The sequence below is a fragment of the Schistocerca serialis genome, chromosome 1 (assembly GCF_023864345.2).
Source record: "Schistocerca serialis cubense isolate TAMUIC-IGC-003099 chromosome 1, iqSchSeri2.2, whole genome shotgun sequence".
Taxonomy (NCBI): domain Eukaryota; kingdom Metazoa; phylum Arthropoda; class Insecta; order Orthoptera; family Acrididae; genus Schistocerca; species Schistocerca serialis.
This window is the reverse complement of record NC_064638.1, coordinates 406,840,720-406,867,073: the sequence shown is the minus strand read 5'-3', so window position 1 is coordinate 406,867,073 and position 26,354 is coordinate 406,840,720.

Below are 26,354 nucleotides of genomic sequence, written 5' to 3'. Positions count from 1 at the left end.
TTTCCGTAGTAATGACTATCACAGAGACAATCAGAGAAACAGACAATATGGGAACCAAAACAAGTATTATCAAGGGAGGCAGAATAACTTCAGACGCAACAGTTCGGCGCAGAGTTACGATTCAGGGAGAAATTCTCCACCACATGACCGACAAACAAGAAACTATGTAAACTACCGACAAAACGACAGACGTGAATTTCATCAGAACTGGCGGGATTCTAACAGAGCTGGGCCCTCTCGGCAAGGCGAATTTGTAGAAGTTAGGTCTCCTAATCCCAATAACAACGCGCGGCAACAAAGAGACAGACAATGACTCGCGCCGCAGGCACCCACGTGCGCCGGCTGGCTCAGAGAAAAATAACATTGACGCTAACCCTGTGAAAAATTCCAGTATTCTTTACCAACGTATACTGCATGATAATTGCGTTCAAGGTGAAATTCTGAGTACTTTGAAGAGTAAAAGATTGTACCACATTTCACATGTAAAACCGATTATTGAAAGATAATCTGCTTTTTAACTTAGTCTTTGTCATAAAATTTTTCGCTTCACATTACTAATATGCTTTGTCAGACTTAGAATCTGTTAACATACAACAATGTTTGAAGTTAAATATCCAATCAAGAACCAAGAGAACTTATTTAAACAGAAATGACGAATGCATTGTTATAGTGAACAGACGTCACAGTGTTATTGTGTGTGTACATTCTTGCTTGTTAGTTGTACGATTACGTAACGACTATAAGGCTCACATACTTAGAACATTTACCAGTACTGCTAACGAGATTTTAATGCAACATTTTGGTTACCTGAAAATACATTCTGTATTTAAAGTGCTTTCTGAGAGATACCAGATGACACAGAGGTTAGTTTATGTGACAGCTACACGATTTTTATCACGACGCTACTAATGAGTGACAAGTTACAATGTTGCTTTTGCGGTGTATCTGTTTTATATCCGCACAGTTTTTCTGAATTCTTCTGGAAAGCAAAACATGTTTTAGTTGTAAGCTACAATGTGAGGGCCTTTTTCTTAGCACAACAATACCTTACAGTATAGTATTTTCTTGATCACACTAATGTACATAATAATTATGATATCTATACACAAAGCATTTCACTTTCGTTTCTGATGGGGTAAGTACATTGACTTCTGCAGAACTTAGCTTTCGGAGGACGATAATTACGACACTTCCACAGAATTATCTTACAGCAAGAGGCACATTTAGCGCTACAGGGCACGCATTTGAGTGATTAATTTTGTACTTAAAACATTTATTTTTTAAGATATTTGAAGTACAATGATACGAAGTTTTTCCATGATACATTTCATTCCATTGCTGTAATCTGTAACACCTGAGGGTACAATTACATTAATCATCAGGGGGGTACACGCTTACTTTGTGTACCATGTGTGTGGCAACCACAAGGAACCCTAGCTAATATGGTATTTGCTTATACAACTTTACACATCGGTACCATATTTCTCTAACACACAAATTACACAGCTATCTGATCATTTAACTGAGAGATAAACATTTTTTTTTTCTACATCAGTGACACATGTTTACGCAATACACAGTTGGGTAACTTCACACTTATGAAACTGTATTTTGTCTGTACTGTGTGATCTGTTCATATTTTTTCGGAACCATTGTGATACTATGAGAGCTTTGAATGATGTATTTGGTATGGATTCATGATTTTTAAAGTACTTTTGAGGCAGATGACACTTTTGACATGAGCAGATAATTTTTTTTAATTATTGGAGGAAGCTACGACGATTTTGAGATTTGACTGAGGTGTTATGATGTTATTTTTACGACGACGATGTGTATTATGCTGCTGAGGTATGTTTACGATTAATAGGCTGAGGCTACTATATGAGTTATTTGATTATGCTTCATATTTATAATGACGAAATATTGACGAGTGTCGATGGATACGTATATGTGTAATAAGGTAAGGAGTAATGAATAGTGGGTAGGGACTCTTGACTTGTGAAAAAGGATGTTGGAAACCAAGAATCGTACTTTAAGAGTTATGACATGTGTGAATCATGTGTGAATGTATCACAATGCCACTGAACATTTTTTGGACACTGTTATATTCATAGGATTTTGTTTCTACAGATTTGCAACGCTAATTCTTGACCTGTGAAGTATTTTTATGTGAGACTGTCACTTTAGCAAAAATTGCTGTCGTAAATATTTCCGTACGAAAGTTAAGTGACCACCTGCACGTAATGCGTCGCGGGCACCCAGCTGTGTCAGACGCCTGGAGAAAAAGTCATTAGCGCGTGCCTTTCAGAGCACAGGAAGAAAAAAAAAAAGGAAAGGGAAGGCCATTATCCTGGCCATTGTCATTCCTTTAGAGAAAGCATCGCAAAAACGACACGGTCGAACTTGAAAACATATGATTACACTAGCTCTTAATTTACGATATTTACTGAAATGCCTAATAAAATGACAAGAAATATTCTTACATCTGCAACCCTGATAACGACAAGCGTCTTTCTATGAGAGTTGAGAGAATTTCTACTAACTTATGAAATGTCACATGACTACTGAATGATATTTTTATGCTTTGCTTTTCATAGTTGCTTATTTCATTTGACAACTGTTTTCCAGCTGTGTTGCAGCATTGCTTTTATAAAATAAAATGCATTTGCTAATGTGAACACTTTCTGTCAACAGATCTATTAAATAATTATTTTATGATCCACATTCTTTAAAAAAGGAGCACTTGGAAAGGAAAGAACAATAAGAAGGAACTAGTAACAGTAAAACATAATTTTCTTTTCAATTAGATGGTAATATTTTTTTTACAATAAGTTGTTGTGGTGCACCACTTTAATTACATAGACATTAAGATGTGAATATACATTTCCCTTATCTGCATTGTTGTTTTTACTGTAATATTTTTTCTGCTTGAGCTATGTCATGTTTAGATATAAGCTGCTGTTTGCCAGGCATAGTGCTACTGAACTTTAATTTGTGTTACTCTGCTAAGCCAGATTTTTCTTGTTTTGTTTTGTTTGCTGCTCATTGCCTTATATTAGTTGTAATTTATGCTGCTTGCTTTGCCTTTTGTATTTTTTATCATTGCTGTTTGTATTAATTGTTTTGTGCTGCTGCATTGCCTTGTCCCTTATTTTACTATCTGAGCTCAGTAGATTTAAGTTAGCTTAAGAGGGGGTAGACTATATAAGAAACTGACTATGGAGAATAGGTAAAGAAATGCATTGAGAAAACAGGTTTAGGTAGGATTTTCTTGGAAATAAATGTTGAGGTAAGAAATGTATGAACATATAAATACAGAAAGCATGCTTAGATAGAATTTTTTTTGGGTGGAAACAAAGGATGAAATAAGAGGAAAGATATATGAAGTTTTGGGTTGGACTGCAGTACCACATGTTACACTGAAAACGAACCCTGTCCTTTCCCTTTTGTGTTATCCCACTATATGTTTGTGTACCCTTGTGTATTTGTTTTCTTCCTGTCTCTGTGTAGTTTCATAGAATTTTTTCTTCTTTTAATATTAAGCTACATTCACTATGATGAGGAACACTGTTATCCTCAAATATAATTGGCATTAATAATATGTTATTTACCTTATAAATATGCTTACACATTATTTATTCTGTTTAAATGCTCATGTGTGAAGTTGATGTTTCAATAATTATTCTGATCTTCTATGTATGTACTCATGTCATAATTCCTGTAACACTGATGTATATGTTTATTTCTATTCTTTTGTAAAGCCTGTACTACAAATGTTATCTGTATTATTATGTTTTAATGATGTATTTTGTACCTTTGTTATTGTATTCTTATGTTATAAAATTGTAATTGTCACCAGTTCATGACATTATTAACTTGTTAGTTACATTTCACTGCACACGTTTCTGTTGGTCATAGTATGTGGACAATATGTGAGAAGTAGGGACTGATAGTGTTTGCACGTGTGTTAATGATTCAGCAAGGGACTGGATAACAGCATTGCTGGTTCTAAGGACAATTCCAAAAACTTTGTGAGCGCACAAGTGGTGGTTATGGACTTGCTATATTGTCTGCAAGACTCTTTGATGGTGATTGTGCACCTGCACAATCGCAACAGATGGCTGCTGGCCATCTCTACAAGGACTACAGTGGGTCTACATCTTTGATGACCCACCATGCCATTATTTCTACAAGGACTGCAGTGAGTCTGCACCTCTGGTGGCCCACCAATACCACAATCTCTACCAGGACTCCAGTGGGTCTGCTCTGTGATGACCTACCTACCAATATTCGTCAGAACTTCGAATGACTCTGCTGTGGGTTTGCTCTGTTGTGGCCCATTACCTGTATGCATATCAAGAGTCAGCACTGTCTTTCCATTGGAAGGACAACACTACTTCTTCAAGACTGCATGGAAATCCACTACTTCCGTGTGCATTTTCTTTTACTGCTCAGACTTTGAGAAAAAACACTGCTATTCTAATGTGATGAACAATGTGGACTGTCTTTATGGACTGTGAGAAATTTTGATCTTTTGACCAACATAATATTAATAAGTGTGTGCATTTTATATCTTTGTTACTGTAATTGTGAAAAATTTTTGTCAAATCTGTATTGGCCAGTGACCAACACCATTTGTAAAAATTTTTGTGGGGAGCATGGGGGCTATGTAAGTAGGCTGTTTATGTTTTCTCTATGTAAGTAGGCTGTTTAGGTTTTTTATTGGTAACGCCACCTCTGTATGACAATCACTGGCTGTGCTGTGTGCAGTCTGTGGCTGCTTTGCATTGTTGTAATACTCGCCATTGTAGTGTTAGGCAGCTGGCTGTGAACAGCGCGTAGCGTTGCGCAGTTGGAGGTGAGCCGCCAGCAGTGGTGGATGTGGGGAGAGAGATGGCGGAGGTTTGCAATTTGTCATGAACTGATATATATATTATGACTTGTGATGATATTAAGGTAAATACATTGTTTGTTCTCTATTAATATCTTTCATTTGCTAACTATCCCTATCAGTAGTTAGTGCCTTTAGTAGTTTGAATCTTTTATTTAGCTGGCAGTAGTGGCGCTTGCTGTATTGCAGTAGCTTGAGCAGCGAAGGTTTTTGTGAGGTAAGTGATTTGTGAAAGGTATAGTTTAATGTTTGTCAGGGCCATTCTTTAGTACGGAATTTTGAAAGTCAGATTGCGTTGCGCTAAAAATATTGTGTATCAGGTTAAGCACAGTCCTGTAGAATTGTCAAAGGGGACGTTTCAAATCAATCGTTTAGAAGTATGGTTTGTACAAGCACTCTTCTCAAAAAGTCATGTGATCAGCGAATTTCTGTTGCAAGAACTAAATCTGAAGCTATTGTTACGAATGTTCTATGTAACTAGTCTGAAGAAAGATAAAAAAAGAGATTAAGTCATGAAATTTCGTCGTAGTGGCAAGTCATGCATCAAATAGGAAAGACAAGAAGAAGCTTCCTGTTCTGATTAAATTCTGCAAATTTTCCAGAGTGCTTGACATTATGAATATAAATACAAAAGTGAGGCTTCTGCGAGTTTGTATTCTTCCAAACGGATTGCTGGAACTGTTGTAGAACATGTTCAATCTGTGTTAATGTGTTACATGCTGGAAGAAATTATTATTGGTTACGTTGCAGATAATGCACCTATCAGTTCTGGCTCTCTGGCAAGTACAGTCAGCGTAACAATGTACCTCGATACAGGAAAAGACATTTAAGGTGAAGATACTGACAGTAGGGTGTGCTGCACATATTATTCTTAATGCAGTGGAATCTGCAATGGCAAAGACGATACCTGTTGACATAAGCAATATATGTTACAAGATATATCATCACTTTGACATTTACACAGTACGTTCCAATAACCTGAAAGAATTCTGTGACTTCATTGGAGTCGAATATCAGCAAGTGCTGAAACATGGAAAGACTCGGTCGGTCTGTCTCATTCCAGTGGTGTAGAGTATGCTAAAAATGTTTGAACCATTGAAGAGCTATTTTTTAAGTAATACGGACTCCCCAGTAACTTTAGAAAAGTTCGTTGAACAGCAAGATAGTTAACTGTGGGTTCTGTTTGTTCATGCACCACTTAATTTGTTTAGTAATTTTCTTACAAGGATTCAGAGGGAAGATATTACTGCAACTGAAGTAGCAGCAGAATATATCAATCTACTTCAGAAGTTAGAAGACAGGCAAGTGAATACATATGTTCCACTTACAGTAGCGACACTGCAGAAGCCACTAGCAGAGAATGGTGTTCTAAACAAACTCAGTTTCAGGAAACTGTCATGACATTTTACTAGGAGTATATCCTATACTTAAAAAATTGGTCTAAACGATTTATTAAAGATGTGGTTGAACTAAGGAAGTTGCTGTTAAATTCTGTTATAAAATACGAAGAATTTAAATCATACTTTGAACAGTACAAAATATAACTGAATACCATGATGGTGAAAACATTATTTTGGACATATACTGCGCCATAAAGCGAGTAACTGAAGAATACTTGGAATCCTGGATATCCAATAATGTGTGTCTTCAGAGAAAATGGAATATTGTCCTACAATGCTTTATGAATGCCGATTGTTATTCAAAAGAAGAATTCAAAAGGTTCGTGGAGTTAATTTTTGCTATTCCATGCAGACTGTGAAAGAGTGTTAAGTGGTGTCTCAAACTATTAGTCGTCTGAAAAAAGTAGGCTTTCAGCAGAGACAATGGAAAGTGTGATGAAAATAAAAACTAACTATGACTACAACTATCAGAAGTTTTGGGATGCCACGAGAAAAGAGACCTTCCTTCTCGAAAAAGTGGGAACTTCAGAAAAATATAATAAGGAGGGACCAAGCTGCAGCGCACAAAAATCGTAAGTGTTCATGTGTAATCAGAGAAAGCAATGTTAAATTATGTATTTTTAAATGAGTAAATAATTATTACATGTTTGGACAATTCTGTTGATATGTACTCTTTTCCAGTTGGAAATATATGGTCACCCTGGAGGAGACGTGAGGACACTCTGCGGATGTTCCCATTCTTTCGTCTTGCGGAAGATACAGGGACGTCAGTTGATCAATATTTAAAAAATTTAAATTTGTTTTCTTTTTGAACAACTGTATTTATTGATGTAGGTTAGAGGGGATACCAGGGCACGTTGGCCATAGGGGCAGGATGACCCAGTCGAGTTAACTCATGCAATAGACGCTTGATGGAGTTAGAAATCAATCAGCAGGTTGGTAGCACTGTCCCCCTCCCTCTACGAGACCAATATGACTGGAGGAGCAGTTTTGGACAAGTTGTAGTGATTAATAGTTTTTGTGCGTGTTTCAATAAAATTCTACTCGTCGCTTAAATGAGTGTTATTTAACTTTTTATTACTTTAGGCGTAACAGGTGAGTAGTATAATTGAAGGTCGTAGTTTAAGTATTATTTCTATATGGCATAAAACCTGAATTGCTTCAGTAGGTTTTGTAATGAACAGAATTTTTTGTAAACATGGCGATGGGGTAGGTTGGCCCAGAGACGATGGGGTACGAAGGCCATTTGGGGCAACCTGCCCCGTCCTATACATTTTTTTTAAACTCGACGAAAGAATTATTACTTTTAATGATAATAATATTTGTAATTCGTCAGTTTATTAAATTGTTATACGTTTCAGAGTTGAAAATATTGTAATATTCACGAGATAAAAAGCATTTTAAAAGAAAACATCAACCTGTAAATCTTGTTATAACCTTAAATAGCGATGTGAGTAGTCAGAATCTGGATCATTTCCTTGTTTCCGGAAGTTACGGCCTTGGTTTAAACGTTTCTTTTATTTGTAGGAACATAAAAATGGTCGGAAATTATGAAAGAAAATGTGAAAGAGGAATGATTTGTGAAGATATGATGCTAAAAGCAGTTTTAGAAGCATAAGAAAAGGAAAGATCTGTGAAGATTGTTAGCGAGGAATTTGGGATTCCAAGAAAAACTTTGGAGAGGTACTGTTCTAAGTACAAACAGATCTCGCGTCAGCCTACACAGTCAATTGACACTCAGGAAACAAACCGAACCTCAACCCATGCTATTGGACCAAAACATTCAGTCTGGAGGAGTCCTACAAATACAAACAACAAAAAAAGTTTTGAATCACCTCGGTTCCCAGAGTTCCGAAGACTACAGAAAATTGGAATAGAGATCAACATACATATTATTTCTGCCATTTTTATTGGTCATGAAAACCACATATTGCATGTTGCATCACCATACGGCGAGACCTTGCTGTACACACTTGTACCTCTAATACCCAGTAACACGTCCTCTTGCATTGATGCCTGTATTCGTGGTGGCATACTATTCACAAGTTCATCAAGCCACTGTTGGTCCGGATTGTCCCACTCTTCAACGGCGATTCGGCGTAGATCCCTCAGAGTGGTTGGTGGGTCATCTCGTCCATAAACAGCCGTTTTCAGTCCATCTCAATCATTTGGATAGGGTTCGTGTCTGGAGAATATGCTGACCACTCTAGTTGAGCGATGTCATTATCCTGAGGGAAGTCACTCACATGATGTGCACGATGCGGGCGCGAATTGTCGTCCATGAAGACGAATACCTCGCTAATATGCTGATGTTAATAGACTATCCGTCGGAGAATGGCATTCACGTGTCGTACAGCCGTTACGGCGCCTTCCATAACCACCAGCGGCGTACGTCGGCCCCACATAATGCCACCCCAAAACATCTCGCTGCACTCGCTGGACAGTGTGTCTAAAGCACTTCCAAATGCTTAACTCCCAATACGAACCAGTGGATTCAACGTCAATGGGATCAATCGCTTTAACAAATATATTTTTACTGACAGTGATATTACGCCTTCCTACACTTTGGATAGGCCAAACCCAAACACTGAAGGCATTCCATCAACTCGAGCTGAGATAAACGCTACGCCCACCACCTCTCAGCATATTCTGGCTATTCCTTCAACGTCCAAAGGAGGATTACCATCAGAGGAAATTTCAGAGGCACCGGAAAACGTATGACCATTTCCAAATCCAGAAGGGGACAGACGTTTTGAAAAGTAGAGCCCAGAAAAGGGCATGGCAGCAGGGAAAAGGAAAAGATTTTCTGCCTTAGTGACAGGCATTACAGTAAAAAGAAGCCGTCATGGATGAACAAAAAGGTGGAAAAGAAAAGAAGGCGAAACCACATGCTAAAAAAGCTCTTCTTCAAAAAGAAAGTACGAGGAATGGTAGAATGAAATTAACTAAACCAGCTACAGTAGGCCTAAAATGCAAGAAGAAACCAAGGCAAGATGACGCTAATGATGACGGTGAGGAAGATGAAGATTTACTGTGCCTAAGGTGTCTGAAGCCTTTTTCAAACAGTCAAAAGTCAACCTGGAACACAGTGGATTCAGTGCACAAACTGCAAGCGTTGGGCTCATGAGACATGCGTGAAAAATGAAACCCTTAGACTATTTTATAAGTGTCACAACTGTGCTACTCCTTTGGACCTGGACAGTGATTACAGTTGACTTGTCTGTATTAAGACACTATAAATCATAATAAGGTTAAGCTTTCCCGTTGCTGTAATAAAATGTTAAACATTTAACTCAATATTCATCTTGATTTTATGCACATTAAAATATGTTTCGTGATAACTATTAGTTTTGTTTTCAGTTCCCCACTAGTTACATTGGTTTAACTTATCAAAAGATTACGTGGGTCAACGTGGCCCACCTCTGGGCCAACCGAATTATGGGCAGATCGGCCCCCTTGACATATGTCCAGTTATTAATTTTGTTTTCAATTTTTCAACTCCTATTTTCAGGTTTAAAAATTGCCCTCCAGATTCAGTAAGACTGCTCCCTGATTTAACAATAATTTCATTAATTTAAATATAAAAATATAAAAAATTAACATAAAAAATAAAAAATATGGCCAACATGCCCCAGTCCCCCCTACATACTACAACTTCATCTTCAAGTGCATTAACAGAATGCAAGAATCAATCGAAATCCATATCGTTTTTCAAGTAACGTTACTATAAGCAGCTCAGGAGTGTGCATACTTGCTTTCTTTGAGACAGTGCTGGTGTGAATCTGGATTGATTGTTACATCCTGTCGAAGTGACTGAAGATAGAGCTTGCTAGGTTCCGAAACGGATTTCCAGTTGGTGTTTTGAATGGCAGCTGGCTCTAAATGTGGAAACATGTAAGTTAATGTGGATGAGTAGGAGAAAAACTGTGTTTTGTTTGGGTACAGCATTAGTGGTGTCCCGCTTGATACAGTCACATCGTTTAAATATCTGGGAGTACCGTTGCAAAACAATATGAAATGGAATGAGCATGTGAGAACTGTGGTAGGGAAGGCGAACGGTCGACTTGGGCTTATTGGGACAATTTTAGGACAGTGTGATTCGTCTGTAAAGGAGACAGGATATGGGACGGTGGTGCGAGCTATTCTTGAGTACTGATCGAGTGTTTGGGATCCGTAACACGTCGGATGAAAGGCAGACATTGAAACAATTCATGGATGGGCTACTAAATTTGATACTGGTAGATTCAAACAACAAGTGTTAAGGAGATGCTTCGGGAATCCATGGAGGGAAGGCGACGTTCTTTTCGAGGAATACTATTGAGAAAATTTAGGGAACCGGCAATGGAAGCTGAGTGCCGAACGATTCTACTGCTGCCAACACACAACCAGTATACAGTTCGCATAAGGATCTCGATGATTAGATACGACAAGTTAGGGCTCATACTAATGCGTATAGACACTTGTTTTTCCCTCGCTCTATTTGCAAGTGCACCAGGAAAGGAAATACTAGTACTGGTACAGGATACCCTCAGACACCCGCCGTACGCTGGCTTCCGGAGATGTAGATGTAGACAGCGTGTAAACGTAACACCAATGTATGCAGCAGTACGAAAGGATATTTGTGTTTTTGTGAAGTCCGTGGTAGTTTATCCACAAGTGTTGTTCCTTCCCGAGCGACGTTAGTTGGGCAATTACCGAGAATAGCAAGATGGTTGGTGACAGGATTTCCACGACATTCGGTCGTGTCCCTTCTGCCATTCAAAACAATCACGGCAGATCTTTGTCATGCATCTCAGTAAACAAGTATTTCAGTATTACAACAACTTATTTTTGTATACCATACGTGACTCTTTCACTAGGTGTACTCACGACGAAAATAACGTCACCTACTGTAACTGAACTGCACAAGATGAAAAGAGAAATGGAAACGAGTTTTGTTGCTGTATTACCGACACATCGCCACGACGCACTTTGGATAATAGACGAGACAGTGAGCGAGCTGCACGAAGGAATCCTCTTCTGGCAACCACGTGAAACAACGACTTAAGTCCGCGCCGAGGTAAGCTTTTAATTTCGATGCCTTAGTTAATATATGCCTTTTCATTCGTGTAAAAGATGTGAAATCGGATGAAACTTTATGAAACATTTTGTTGTATGATAAAATTACAGGGTGAGTCACTAAGGACTTTACAACTTTGAAACGATAGAGAAATTTATTGAAAGAACTTACAGAATTAGTGGATGTGTCATTTTAGAGCAAACAACCTCAAGTTTCATTCACTTAGTGTATCAGTACCCCATTCTGCCTCCAATAGCGCCAGCCAGGGCGACCAACGTAGCGATTGTGTAGCTAGACTTAGCTTCGTTTAATTCAATCTGGCGACACAATTTCTAGTTTTGCGACATGTCCCATTTCTGGAGATTTTAAAAGTGTTTTAGCGACTAATCTGGAGTTTTTTTTTAAAGAATGGCAGTAAACTGTAAGTTTCACTTGGATACGAAATTTGAAACAGTTGTCTCAATGATTAGATGTAACATTTTCATTCCTTTTTAGCAGCCGCAAAGTATCAGTGTTTCTGATATATCAGCAGGGTACATATGGATTAAAAGTATCGCGTAAATGTTTCCGATACATCAGTATTTCGGCATATCGGTGCTAGATATCCCAAATTTTCCTTGGAATTCCGTACCCTAGTACTTACGGTGGCATCGAAGCGACAATAACAAAATAAATTTAGTTCTCTTTCGTGCTTTTAAGAAGCTAGTTAGTGGTAGTTATTTTTAATTAAATTCACTTAAATGGGTAAGACGCAGTGTCTGCAAAGATCTCAAGCAACAGTATAAAAGTGATTATGTAGAGTGGAGGGAGACGACACAAAGTGCTATTGTAAGTATCGTAAAGCGCAGTTATCAGACAAATTAAGTGATCTAACTGAACATATGAACACTAACAAGCATGAAAAGGTGGAAGCACCTTTTCGTGATCCATATTAACAAGTGTTACCATCTAAACCATTGAACACTGAAACAAAAAGACTGGAAACACAAATTTCATTATTCATTACAAAGCGCTGTTCTTTCAGAGTAACTGAAGTAAGTATTCCAGAATTCTAATCGAGAACAGCTGCCAACATGAGTTACGTAGAATTAAATATCCCCGGAGTAGTGAAGCAACTTACATCACTTAATAAAAGCAAGTCTTCTGGTCCAGACTATATGCTAATTAGATTCCTTACGGAGTACGCTGATGCATTAGCTCCATACTTAACAACCATATACAACCAATCGCTCGACGAAAGGTCCGTACCCAAAGACTGGAAGGTTGCGCAGGTCACAACAATATTCAAGAAATGTAGTAAGAGTAATCCACTAAATTACAGGCCGATATCGTTCACGTCGATATGCAGCAGGATTTTGGAACATATATTGTGTTCAAACATTATAAATTACCTCGAAGAAAACTGTCTATTGACACACAGTCAGCATGGGTTTAGAAAACATCGTTCCTGTGCAACATAACTAGCTCTTTATTTATATGAAGTACTGAGTGGTATTAACAGGGGATTTCAGATCGATTCCGTATACCAATTGCAAAAAGATTTAGAAAAGATATCCGAATGGTGTGAAAATTGGCAGTTGACCCTAAATAATGGAAAGTGTGAGCTCATCCACATGGGTGCTAAAAGGAATTCTAATCTAAAAGTCGTAAATTCAATTAAATACCTAGGTATTACAATTACGAACAACTTAAATTGGAAGAAACACATAGAAAATGTTTTGGGGAAGGCTGACCAAAGACTGCGTTTTACTGGCAGGACACTTGGAAAATGTAACAGATCTACTAAGGAGACTGCCTACAATACGCTTGTCCGTCCTCTTCTAGAATACTGCTGCGCGGTGTGGGACCCTTACCAGACAGGACTGACGGAGTACATCGAAAAAGTTCAAAGAAGGGCAGCACGTTCTGTATTATCACGAATTATGGGGAGAGTGTCACAGAAATGAAACAGGATTTGAGGCTGGACATCATTAAAAGAAAGACGTTTTTCGTTGCGACGGAATCTTCTCACGAAATTCCATTCACGAAATTTCTCCTTCGAATGCGAAAATATTTTGTTGACACCGACCTACATAGGGAGAAACGATCACCACGGGAATAAGGGAAATCAGAACCCGTACGTTCTTCCCGCGATCTATACGAGATTGGAATAATAGAGAATTGTGAGGGTGGTTCGATGAACCCTCTGCCAGGCATTTATATGCGATTTGCACAGAATCCATGTAGATGTAGATGTAAATGTAGATTGTGAACTAAGTGAACTGAAGATACACAGAACAAAATGTGCTGCTATAATTTGCATTGTCATAGGACCATATTTTGAGGAACAGTTGCTGAAAGATATTGGTGATGGGGGTTACAGCTTACTGATTGATGAAAGTAATGATCGTTCGGTTGCATAATTATTACGTACCTGTTAGATACCATTCAGAAACAGAGAAATACATCGTTGCAACCTACTTGCAGGTAATACAACTAAATAAATTCACTGCTGATGCTCTGACCTCAGCCTTAAAGACTTACATAAGGGGTAGAGGCTTAAATTATGCTAAATTAATAGCAATTGGGACCGACAGTGCATCGCTGATGGCTGGTATCTACAATGGCGCGTATCCCAAGCTGGAAACTAAATTACCTCATTTGCAGCTAATTAAATGCATGTGTCATTTCTACAGTTGGCAGTTTATCACGCTACTGCAGAATTCCTTCCTAGAAAAGTAGACTTTCTAATCAGAGAAACGTACGACTGGCTCTCCTATTCGTCAGTTTGACAAGTCGTATACAAGCTTCTGTATGAAGTAAATAGTGAAGGAAAACTGATTTCGAAAACTGTGAATGTGTTACTCGTTGGCTGTCCATTTCTGTAGCAGTGAACAGAATACTTCAACAGTGGCTTGAACTGAGAATTTCTTTTGGTGTAGGTAGAATCAGTGACCGTTGTTACGCTGCAGAGATTTTATGCCAGATGTATGCAGACCTCAGTAATTATGCGTTTCTTGTTTTTCTCAAGCCGATACTAAAGCAAGTTCAGACGATAAACAAACACTTTGAAAGTGAAAAAACAAGATCCCACAAAATTTCTGGATGATTTATTGCTGCTTATTAAGTCTCTATGTACGAGAGTTGTGCTTCCAGGCAAAAGATTAGATTTTATACGGGACAAATTGGAAATTTATTTAGATGCAAAATCGTACCTTGGTTATGAATTTGAAACGGAAATGATTACTATAAAATTCCCTGACGGAGATAAGAAAGATATACGTAAAAGGTGTCTTAAATTCATTGCTCGGTTAGTAAATCAACTATGTCAGCGTCTTCTCGAGACCACTGAAATTTTGCAGGAGATGGCCCTATTTCGCCTAATGGCTGCCTCAGGCCTCTTAAACGGTTTGTGACTGAAACAGCAAAGTAGTTTACAGACGATAAAGAGGTATTAACAGCTGTTGACTTACAACGGAATAATTTACGCAACGTACAGTGGCATGAACTGAATGACTGTCAAATTTTGGGTAGAAGTTAAATGTTATAGAGACTCCTTACCATGAACTGGCAGATACCGCCTTAAAATGTGTTGTCACTCCCATATTGTAATGCAGATGACGGGCGTGTGTTCAGTTTTGTAAATTATACAAAATCAAAAGAGAACAACTGAATGAAAGTTAGAACATTGCATTATGTATTGTCTGTCAAATACGGACTAAACAGGGAAGGCAGATGTTGCCATTTCTATAAACTGCCGAAAGAGTTATTGTAAAAGATAGGCACCATGAAGTGCTACTCTCAACCATCAATTATCAACTTCAGCTACAGCATCAACTTCAACTTCCTTCATTGAAGAGGAGCTAGACGGCGAAGACGAGAAAATATAAGTGAGCACGAAATGGTGATGGCAGAAGAAAACAACACGTTTAATCGAGGTACCTATGTTTAATTTTAAGTTAGCGAATCATAAACAGGTTTTTAGTAGGCATTTAACTACCTGCTTATTTAATTCAATGCTGATTTATTACACATTTTTACAAGTTTTATAAAATATTTCACACATACTTTTTTCTGTTTATGATAAGCATGGTTTTTCGTTTTTCCTACTGTTTCCAATAATGGTGTCGTATTTTACACAGGTTTGTTCTCTTTTACGATTTTGGTGATACTGGCATCCTATGTAAAACACGACACCGGTACCGCTAATAGTGGAGAAAACGATACCATAATTACCGTAGTATCTTGTTCGCAGTTGCGTGTTCTTAGTTCGTCCCCACCCGAAACCCCCTATTTCCCATGTATATCCCGTTAACTTCATTTCGTTTCTCGATTTAGTAATTCTCATTTTCTAGAGTTTTTTTTTTGGTTATATTGAAACGTCCCCTTTGAAAAATTATACAAGACTTTGCTTAAACTGACATACAATATTTTTTAGCGCAACGCAATCTGACTTTCAATAATCCCTACAAAAGAATGGCCCTGACTAACATTAACCTATACCTTTCACAAATCACTCACCTCACCAAAATCTTCGTTACTCGAACTACTGCAATACAGCGAGTGACACTACTGCCAGCTAAATAAAAGATTCAAACTACGGAAGCCACTAACTACTGTTAGGCATAGGTAGCAAATGAAAGATTATAATGGAGAACAAACAATGTATTTACCTTAATAGTGTTGAAAAATCATAATATACATAGCAGTTCATGACATCCAGTCTTACAAATTTCAAAACTCCGCCATCTCTCTCCCCACATCCACCACTGCTGGCGGCTCACCTCCAACTGCACAACGCTACGCGCTGTTCACATCCAGCTGCCCAACACTACAATGGCAGACAACAATGCAAACTGGCCACAGACTGCACACAGCACAGCCAGTGATTTTCATACAGAGCGCTACGTAACGTTGCCAATAAGAAAACATAAACAGCCTACTTACATAGCCCCCATGCTACCCACAAAAAATTTTACAAATTGTTTTGGGCAGTGGCCAATAGTGATTTGATAAAATTTTTCATAATTACAATAACAAAGATATCAAATGCACACACTTATTAATACAATGTTGGTCAAAAGCTAAAATTTTCTCACAGTCCATAAAGACAGTCCTGATCATTCATCATAGTAAAATTGCAGTGTTTTTTTTTTTCTCAAAGTCTGAGCAGTAAAAGAAAATGCACACGGAAGTAGTGGATTTCCATGCAATCTTGAAGAAGTAGTGTTGTCCTTCCAACGGAAAGACAGTGCTGACTCTTGACATGCAGACAGGTATTGGTCCACAACAGAGCAAACCCACAGCAGAGTCAGTTGAAATTTTGAAGAGTATTGGTAGGTAGGTCATCACAGAGCAGACCCACTGTAGTCCTGGTAGAGATTACGGTATTGGTGGGCCACCAGAGGTGTAGACCCACTGCAGTCCTGGTAGAGATTGTGGTATTGGTGGGCCACCAGAGGTGCAGACCCACTACAGTCCTTGTAGAAATAATGGTACTGGTGAGTCAGCAAAGGTGTAGACCCACTGTAGTACTTGTAGAAATAATGGTATTAGTGGGTCATCAAAGATGCAGACCCACTGTAGTGCATCTAGAGACGGCCAGCAGCCATCTGTTGCGACTGTGCAGGTGCACAATCACCATCGAAGAGTCTTGCGGAGAATATAGCAAGTCCATAAACCACCACTTGTCCACTCTCAAAAAATTTGTTTGAAATGTCCTTAGAACCAGCAATGCTGTTATCCAGTCCCTTGCTGAATTATTAACACACGTGCAAACACTATCAGTCCCTACTTCTCACATATTGTGCATATACTATGACCAACAGAAACATGTGCAGTGAAATGTAACTTACAAGTAAATAATACGATGAACTAGTGTCAATTACAATTTTATAACATAAGAATACAATTACAAAGGTACAAAATACATAATTAAAAACATAATAATACAGATAACATTTATAGTAGTAGGGGCTTTACAAAAGAATATAAATAAACATATACATCAGTGTTACAGGAATTATGACATAAGTACATACATAAAAGATCAGAATAACTTTTGAAACATCAACTTCACACATGAGCATTAAAACAAAACAGAATAAATAATGTCTAAACATCTTTACAAATAAAATAACATAGTATTTGAAAAATTCTACATCATAAATCTTATTAGCTAAACACATAAAGACAGGAAAAAGATAAATACACAAGGGTACATAAACACATAGCGGAATAATACAAAAGGAAAGGACAGGGTTCGTTTTCAGTGTGACATTTGGTACTGCAGTCCAACCCAAAACTTCATTCCATAGATCTTTCGTCTTATTTCAACATTTGTTTCCACCAAAAAAATCCTATCCAAGCATGCTTTCTGTATTTATATGTTCACATATTTCGTACCTCATTATTTATTTTCCATTATCTTACCTCATCACTTGTTTCCAAGAAAATCCTACCTAAACCTGTTGTCCCTAAACCCTACTTTTTTGGTTCATATCCTCTTTCAAAATACTGTTTTGACCAAACCATTTTCTTATAACTTCTCAATGCATTTCTTCCAATTCATCACAACTTGTTCTCTTATATAGTCTACCCCCTCTTAAGCCTACTTAAATCTACTGAGCTCAGATATACATATCAAGGGACAAGGCAATGCAGCAGCACATAACAAATAAACACAAACATCAATGACAAAAAATTCAAATTGGCAAAGCAATTGCAATATTACAACTAATATAAGGCACTGTGCAGCAAACAAGAAAAATAAATCCACAGTAAAACTGGTTTAACAGCATAATACAAAGTCAAATTCAGTAACATTATGCCTGGCAAACAGCAGCAGCAAATGCAATAACTTATATCTAAACATGACAAAGCTCAAGCAGAAAAAATACTACATTAAAGACAACAGTGCAGATAAGGGAAATGTATATTCACATCTTAATGTCTATGTAATTAAAGTGGTGCACCACAAGAAGTTATTCTACCAAAAAAATTACCAAGTAGATGAAAAGAAAATTCCGTATGCAATTCCTGTGAAGGGAAATGTCTTTTTATGCTCCTTCGTTTTTTTTTTTTAATAGATCATAAAATTATTTACTGGATCTGTGGGCATAAAATATTTATATTAGTACATCTATTAAATTTTATTTTAACCAATGCTGCAGTGCAGCTAGAAACTAGACATTAAACAAAATGAGTAAATAAATACATAAAGCAAGCCATATGGCATTTCTCTCAACTAGCAAGACAATAGCTATTAAATGTTTCTCATCGTTTCATTAGGCATTTTAGTAAATATCATAAATTAAGAGCTCCACAGTATAATCATATATTTTCAAGAATTATATTCTGGAAACATCCCCAGGCGGTGGCTAAACCATGTGTCCGCTATATCCTTTCTTTCAGGAGTGCTAGTTCTGCAAGTTTCGCAGGAGAGCTTCTGTAAAGTTTTGAAGGTAGGAGACGAGATACTGGCAGAAGTAAAGCTGTGAGTACCGGGCGTGAGTCGTGCTTCGGTAACTCAGTTGGTAGAGCACTTGCCCGTGAAAGGCAAAGGTCCCGAGTTCGAGTCTCGGTCGGGCACACAGTTTTAATCTGCCAGGAAGTTTCATATCAGCGCACACTCGGCTGCAGAGTGCAATTCTCATTCTGGAAACATCCCCCAGGCTGTGGCTAAGCCATGTCTCCGCTATATCCTTTCTTTCAGGAGTGCTAGTTCTGCAAGTTTCACAGGAGAGCTTCTGTAAAGTTTGCAGGTAGGAGACGAGATACTGGCAGAAGTAAAGCTGTGAGTACCGGGCGTGAGTCATGCTTCGGTAGCTCAGTTGGTAGAGCACTTGCCTGCGAAAGGAAAGGTCCCGAGTTCGAGTCTCGGTCGGGCACACAGTTTTAATCTGTCAGGAAGTTTCATATGTTTTCAAGTTTGAGTGTGTCGTATTTGCGATGCTTTCTACAAAGGAATATCAATAGCGAGGATAATGGCCTCCTTTTTTTTTTACCTGTGCCTCTGAAAAGGCACACACTAATGCTTTTTTCCAGGCGACTCGCGCAGCTGGGTGCCCACGACGCATTACGTGCAGGTGGTCACTTAACTTTCTTACCAAAATATTTACGACACCAGTTTGCACTACAGTGACAGTCTCATATAAAAATTTCACAGTTCGAGAATTTGCGTTGCAAATCTGTAGAAACAAAATACTATAAATATAACAGTGTCCAAAAAATATTCGTCGGCATTGCGATACATTCACGCATTTAGACACATTTCATAACTCTTAAAGTATGATTCTTGGTTTCCAACATACTTTTTCACAAGTCAGAGTCCCTAACCACTACGCATTATTCCTTACCTTATTACACATATACATATTCGTCGACACTTCTTCAATATTTCATCATAATAAATATGCAGCGTAATCAAATTCCTCATATAGCATCAGCTTATTGATCATAAACATACCGCAACAGTGTAATACACATCGTCATCATAACATCATAAAACCTAGCCAAATCTCAAAAAAGGCGTAGCTTTCTGCAATAATGTCAAAAAATAAAAAAAAATTCTCTGCTCATTTCAGTAGTGTCATCTACCTCAAACGTACTTTAAAACCATGATCCCATACCAAATACATCATTCAAAGCTCTCATAGTATCACAATGGTTCCAAAAAAATATGAACAGTTCACAAAGTACAGACAAAATACAATTTCATAAGTGTGAAATTATCCAACTGTGTAATTGCGTAAACATGTGTCACTGACATAAAAAAAATTTTTTGTTTCTCTGTTAAATAATCAGATAGCTGTGTAATTCTGTGTTGGAGAAATATGGTACCGATGTGTAAAGTTGTATAAGCAAATACCATATTAGCTAGGGATCCTTGTGCTTGCCACACACATGGTACACACAGTAAGCGTGTACCCCCCTGAGGATTAATGTAATTATACCCTCAGGGGTTACAGATTACAGAAATGGAATGAAATGTATCACGGAAAACCCTTGTATCATTGTACTTCAAATATCTTTAAAAAATAAATGTTTTAAGTGCGAAATTAATCACTCAAATACGTGTACTGTAGCGCTAAACTGTGCGTCATGTTGTAAGATAATCTCTGTGGAAGTCACGTAGTTATCGTCCTCCGAAAGCTAAGTTCTGTAGAAGCCAATGTACTTACCTCATGATAAACAAAAGTGAAATGCTTTGCGTACAGATATCGTAGTTGTTACGCTTATTGTTGTGATGAAGAAAGTACTGTACTGTAACGTATTGTTGTGCTACAGAAAAGGCTGTCTCATTGTAGCTATATCACAAAAGTTACTATTAAAACATGTTTTACTTTCCAGAAGAGTTCAGAAAAACTGTGCAGATATAAAACAGATACACCGCAAAAACAACATTGTAAATTGTCACTCATTAGTAGCGTCGTGATATAATCGTGTAGCTGTCAAAGAGAACAAATACTAAGTCATCTTTAATCTCACAAAAAGTACTTTAAATCCAGAATGTATTTTCAAGTAAACCAAAATGTTGCATTAAAATCTCATTAGCAGTACTGGTAAATGTTCTAAGTATGTGAGCCTTATAGTCGTTACGTAATCGTGCAACTAACAAGCAAGAATGTACACACACAATAATACTGTGTCGTCTGTTCACAATAACAATGCATTCGTAATTTCTGTTTAAATAAGTTCTCTTGGTTCTTCACTGGATATTTAACTTCAAACATTGTTGCATGTTAACAGTTTCTTAAGTCTGACAAAGCATACGAGAAATGTGAAGTGAAAAGTTTTATGGCAAAGACAAAGTTAAAAAGCAGATTATCTTTCAATAAACGGATTTACATGTGAAATGTGGTGTAAACCTTTACTCTTCCTAGTACGCAGAGTTTCAACTTCAATGCAATTATCATGTAGTATACGTCGGTAAAGAATACTGGAATTTTTCTCAAGGTTAGCGTCTATGTTAATTTTCTGTGAGCCAGCCGGAGCACGCGGCTGTCTGTGGTGCGAGTCATTGTCTGTCTCTTTGTTGGAGCGCGTCGTTATCAGGATTAGGAGACCTAACTTCTACAAATTCACCTTGTCGAGAGGGCCCTGCTCTGTTTGAGTCCCTCCAGTTCTGATGAAATTCAGGTCTGCTGTTTTGTTGGTAGTTTACATAGTTTCTTTTTTGTCGGTCATGTGGTGGAGAATTGCTCCTGGAATCGTAACTGCGCGGTGGACTGTTGCATCTGAAGTTATTCCGTCTCCCTAGATAATAATTGTTCTGGTTGCCATATTGTCTGTTTCTATGATTGTCTCTATGATATTCATTACTGTGGAAATGCGATCTTTCTCTGTAACTATTACTCTGCCAGTGGTTGTCATACGGGTGATGTCTGTTTTGGTCACGATTTACGTTGTAAGAATAGCCTTGTCGTGTCCATTTATTATTTCTGTCGTCACAGAATTGTGACACATATGACCTGTAATTGTTGTGCTACTGTTTTCGCATCCCGCGACTGTCAGTGTCAATTTCTAATTGTTGTAAGAGTCCCTGAAAAGCTTCAATGTCGTCTTTGCAACGTCCTGCCAAAATAATATGTAGTAAATGTTCAGGTAATTTGATTAAGCAAATGCGGATGAGTTCTGAGGGGCTGTATGGGTTTGACAGGTACTGATTCTTGTGCAACATGTCTTCAAAATATTTCACAAGACTGGAAAATTCAGATTGTTCGAAATGTTTCATCATTATGATGCTATGTTTTACTCGGTCTTGCGTAGCTTGAGACCAATATGCTGACAGGAAGGCATGGTAAAATTCTCCTTCACTGTGGCAATCGTGAATGACCGATCGCATTCTTACAGCTGGTTCATTCTCTAAATAGCCACACATAAATTCTAATCTGTGCTCTAATGACCAGTTGGGAGGAAAACAATGAGAGAATTGATGGAGCCATGCTTGTGGATGAATGTCGTTGCCAGAAATCTTAAATGTTTTGAATATACGTGTAGTAATGAACAGCTTATAGTCAAAATCATCATGTCGGCGAGCCGCATGTCGGTCATTGTTACGTCGTTTCGGCGGTTCCATCTCAAAATTCGGTGTACCTTGCCAATTTCTTTCACAATTTCCGAAGTGCCCTGAGTTATTATTTTGTGGCTGTTCCGTATTTTTATGTCCCTCTTCCCGTATTGGTGCGCGAGTGGCCTTTGAAATACGTAATTCTTGTATTACCTGTGTCAGCTGATCTTGTACTTCCCGGATTTCTCTTCGGTGTTGCGTATTAATTTGATTCTGATTTTGTTTGAATTTCCTAATTTGTTCGCACTCTTCTGTGTCATTAAAGACTACTGGTTTTGTGTCATTCAGATTATCATCGACCTTCGTAGATAAATTATTTAGCTGATCCGAAAGTTCAACTACTTTCTCTGATAATGAACTAATTTCCTCCATGTGTCTTTCAGCTGTGTCCTTTAAGTTTTCCTGAGTTTTTGCAAGTTGCGTAACCGAATCGGTAGATGCAACTGAGTCCATTTTAGCTTGCAAGGTCTCATGATTTTCATGAACAATAGTTTGCAGTTCTTTTATGGCTGCTTCGTCATTCTGTAATGCATTTTCATGACGCGAAAAAATAGGTTGGAAATGCTCACAAATTTGTGTTTTTACGTCATTACAGACTTTTTGACATTTCGATTCTATTTTATGTAACTCAGTAGTTAAAACTTCACATGTTTGTTGAAGCATGGTGTGAAGATTTTGTTCCATTGCGTCTAACTGTTGCTGTGTTTGTCTCTGGTGTTGTTCCATTGTGTCTAACTTTTGTAGATTTTGTTCCATTGTGTCTAACTTTTAAAGATTTAGTTCCATTGTGTCTAACTTTTCAAGCTTTTGCTGTGTTTGTCTCTGATTTTGTTCCATTGTGTCTAACTTTTGAAGTTTTTGTCCCATTTGTTGCATTAATTGTAATAACAATGCACTGGTGTCTGAAACATGTTCCTCAGTGCTTTTCGGCAGTGAAGTTGCACCGGCAACATTCACATTTTGACAAGCGGAAAATGTGTCTTGACTCATTTGAGAAAACGGTGAGAACCCAAAACCTGAGTCTACAGTATTTGCAATATTGTGTTCTGTCATTCCCGATTCCTGAGGCGAGCTCTTGCCGACCGATCGATCGATAATGCTTCCCTGTTCACTACCTGTTTCACTGTCTACACCATTATTTGACGCCCGCTCCATTTCCCTATGCACAGTTACCAAATTACTACTTTGAATATTAGTTAATTCATTACATGGTGGCGCTAACACACTGCTTTCGTCTTCACTGTCATTTCTCAGTTTACTTTGGAGCCTAGTATTACGTTTTTCACACGCCATTATTATCACAATATTTCACACGATAACACAGAAAAACACAATTTGAAGAACAAAAATAAGAGAACACATTAACATAGCACTGAAAATAATATCTAGTTAATTGCAAGCGCAGCTGCGAAATACTTGGTGCAAATTTACATGCGTGCCACACCTGTTTTAATGTACAACAATGAAAGACTGCAACTACAAAGGAGATTCTCTCTACAATTACGCGCTAGCAGTAAACAAAATCTACACTAATTACACAAACTACAAGAAAGAATCAGAAGATTCCAGTGAGGTATCCTCGGCTAAGCGTCGACATATGAAACGTCCCCTTTGAAAAATTGTACATGACTGTGTTTAAACTGACACTCAATATTTTTTAGCGCAACGCAATCTGACTTTCAATAATCCCTACAAAAGAATGGCCCTGACTAACATTAACCTATACCTTTCACAAATCACTTACCTCACCAAAATCTTCGTAACTCGAACTACTGCAATACAGCGAGCGACACAACTGCCAGCTAAATGAAAGATTCAAACTACGGAAGCCACTATCTACTGGTAGGCATAGTTAGCAAATGAAAGATTTTAATAGAGAACAAACAATGTATTTACCTTAATAGTGTTGAAAAATCATAATATACATAGCAGTTCATGACATCCAGTCTTACAAATTTCAAAACTCCGCCATCTCTCTCCCCACATCCACCACTGCTGGCGGCTCACCTCCAACTGCGCAACGCTACGCGCTGTTCACATCCAGCTGCCCAACACTACAATGGCAGACAACAATGCAAACTGGCCACAGACTGCACACAGCACAGCCAGTGATTTCCATACAGAGCGCTACGTAATGTTGCCAATAAAAAAACATAAACAGCCTACTTACAATATAAAATTATATAAAATTTTTGGATTTACTTTACGCATGCCTATATTGTCTGTTTTCTGTATTACGTTTCATGGTTCCCTTTTTTTTTCTCCACTGGTGGTGGATTAAGCATTCCGTCTAGGTGATGCGACTCTAAGGTACACGTTCGCTGTGCTATACTTCTTTGTTTCTGAATACACGATTACACTTCCGTATGTTGGCTCTGTATTTTCTTTGGCGTATACAGGGTGGTCCATTGATAGTGACCGGGCCAAATATCTCACGAAATAAGCATCAAGCGAAAAAACCACAAAGAACGGAACGCGTCTAGCTTGAAGGGAGAAACCAGATGGTGCTATGATTGGCCCGCTAGATGGCGCTGCCATAGGTCAAACGGATATCAACTGCGTTTTTTAAATAGGAACCCCCATTTTTATTACATATTCGTGTAGTACGTACAGAAATATGAATGTTTTAGTTGGACCACTTTTTTCGCTTTGTGATATAAGGCGCTATAACAATCACAAACGTATAAGTACGTGGTATCACGTAACATTCCGCCAGTGCGGATGGTATTTGCTTCGTGATACATTACCCGTGTTAAAATGGACCGTTTACTAATTGCGGAAAAGGTCGATATCGTGTTGATGTATGGCTGTTGTGATCAAAATGCCCAACGGGTGTGTGTTATGTATGCTGCTCGGTATCCTGGACGACATCATCCGAATGTCCGGACTGTTCACCGGGGAGTTATGTTATTTAAGGAAACAGGAAGTGTTCAGCCACATGTGAAACGTCAACCTCGGCCTGCAAAAAAATGATGATGCCCAAGTAGGTGTTTTAGTTGCTATCACGGTTAATCTGCACATCAGTAGCAGACAAATTGCGCGCCGGCCGCGGTGGTCTAGCGGTTCAGGCGCTCAGTCCGGAACCGCGCGACTGCTACGGTCGCAGGTTCGAATCCTGCCTCGGGTATGGATGTGTGTGATGTCCTTAGGTTAGTTAGGTTTAAGTAGTTTTAAGTTCTAGGGGACTGATGACCACAGATGTTAAGTCCCATAGTGCTCAGAGCCATTTGAACCATTTGAACAAATTGCGCGAGAATCGGGAATCTCAGAAACGTCGGTGTTGAGAATGCTACATCAGCATCGATTGCGCCCGGGCCATATTTCTATGCACCAGACTTTGAACGTCGTGTACAGTTCTGCCACTGGGCACAAGAGAAGTTACGGGGGGATGACAGAGTTTTTGCACGCGTTCTATTTAGGGACGAAGCGTCATTCACCTACAGCGGTAACGTAAACCGGCATAATATGCACTGTTAGGCAACGGAAAATCCACGATGGCTGCGACAAGTGGAACATCAGCGACCTTGGCTGGTTAATGTATGGAATGAAGGATAATTGGCCCCCATTTTATCGATGGCAATCTAAATGGTGCAATGTATGCTGATTTCCTACGTAATGCTCTACCGACGTTACTACAAGATGTTCCATTGCATGACAGAAAGGCGGTGTACTTCCAACATGATGGATGTCCGGCACATAGCTCGCGTGCGGTTGAAGCGGTATTGAATAGCATGTTTCATGACAGGTGGATTGGTCGTCGAAGCACCACACCATGGCCCGCACGTTCACCGGATCTGACGTCCCCGGATTTCTTTCTGTGGGGAAAGTTGAAGGATATTTACTGTCGTGATCCACCGACAACGCCTGACAACATGAGTCAGCGCATTGTCAATGCATGTGCAAACATTACGGAAGGCAAACTACTCGCTGTTGAGAGGAACGTCGTTACACGTA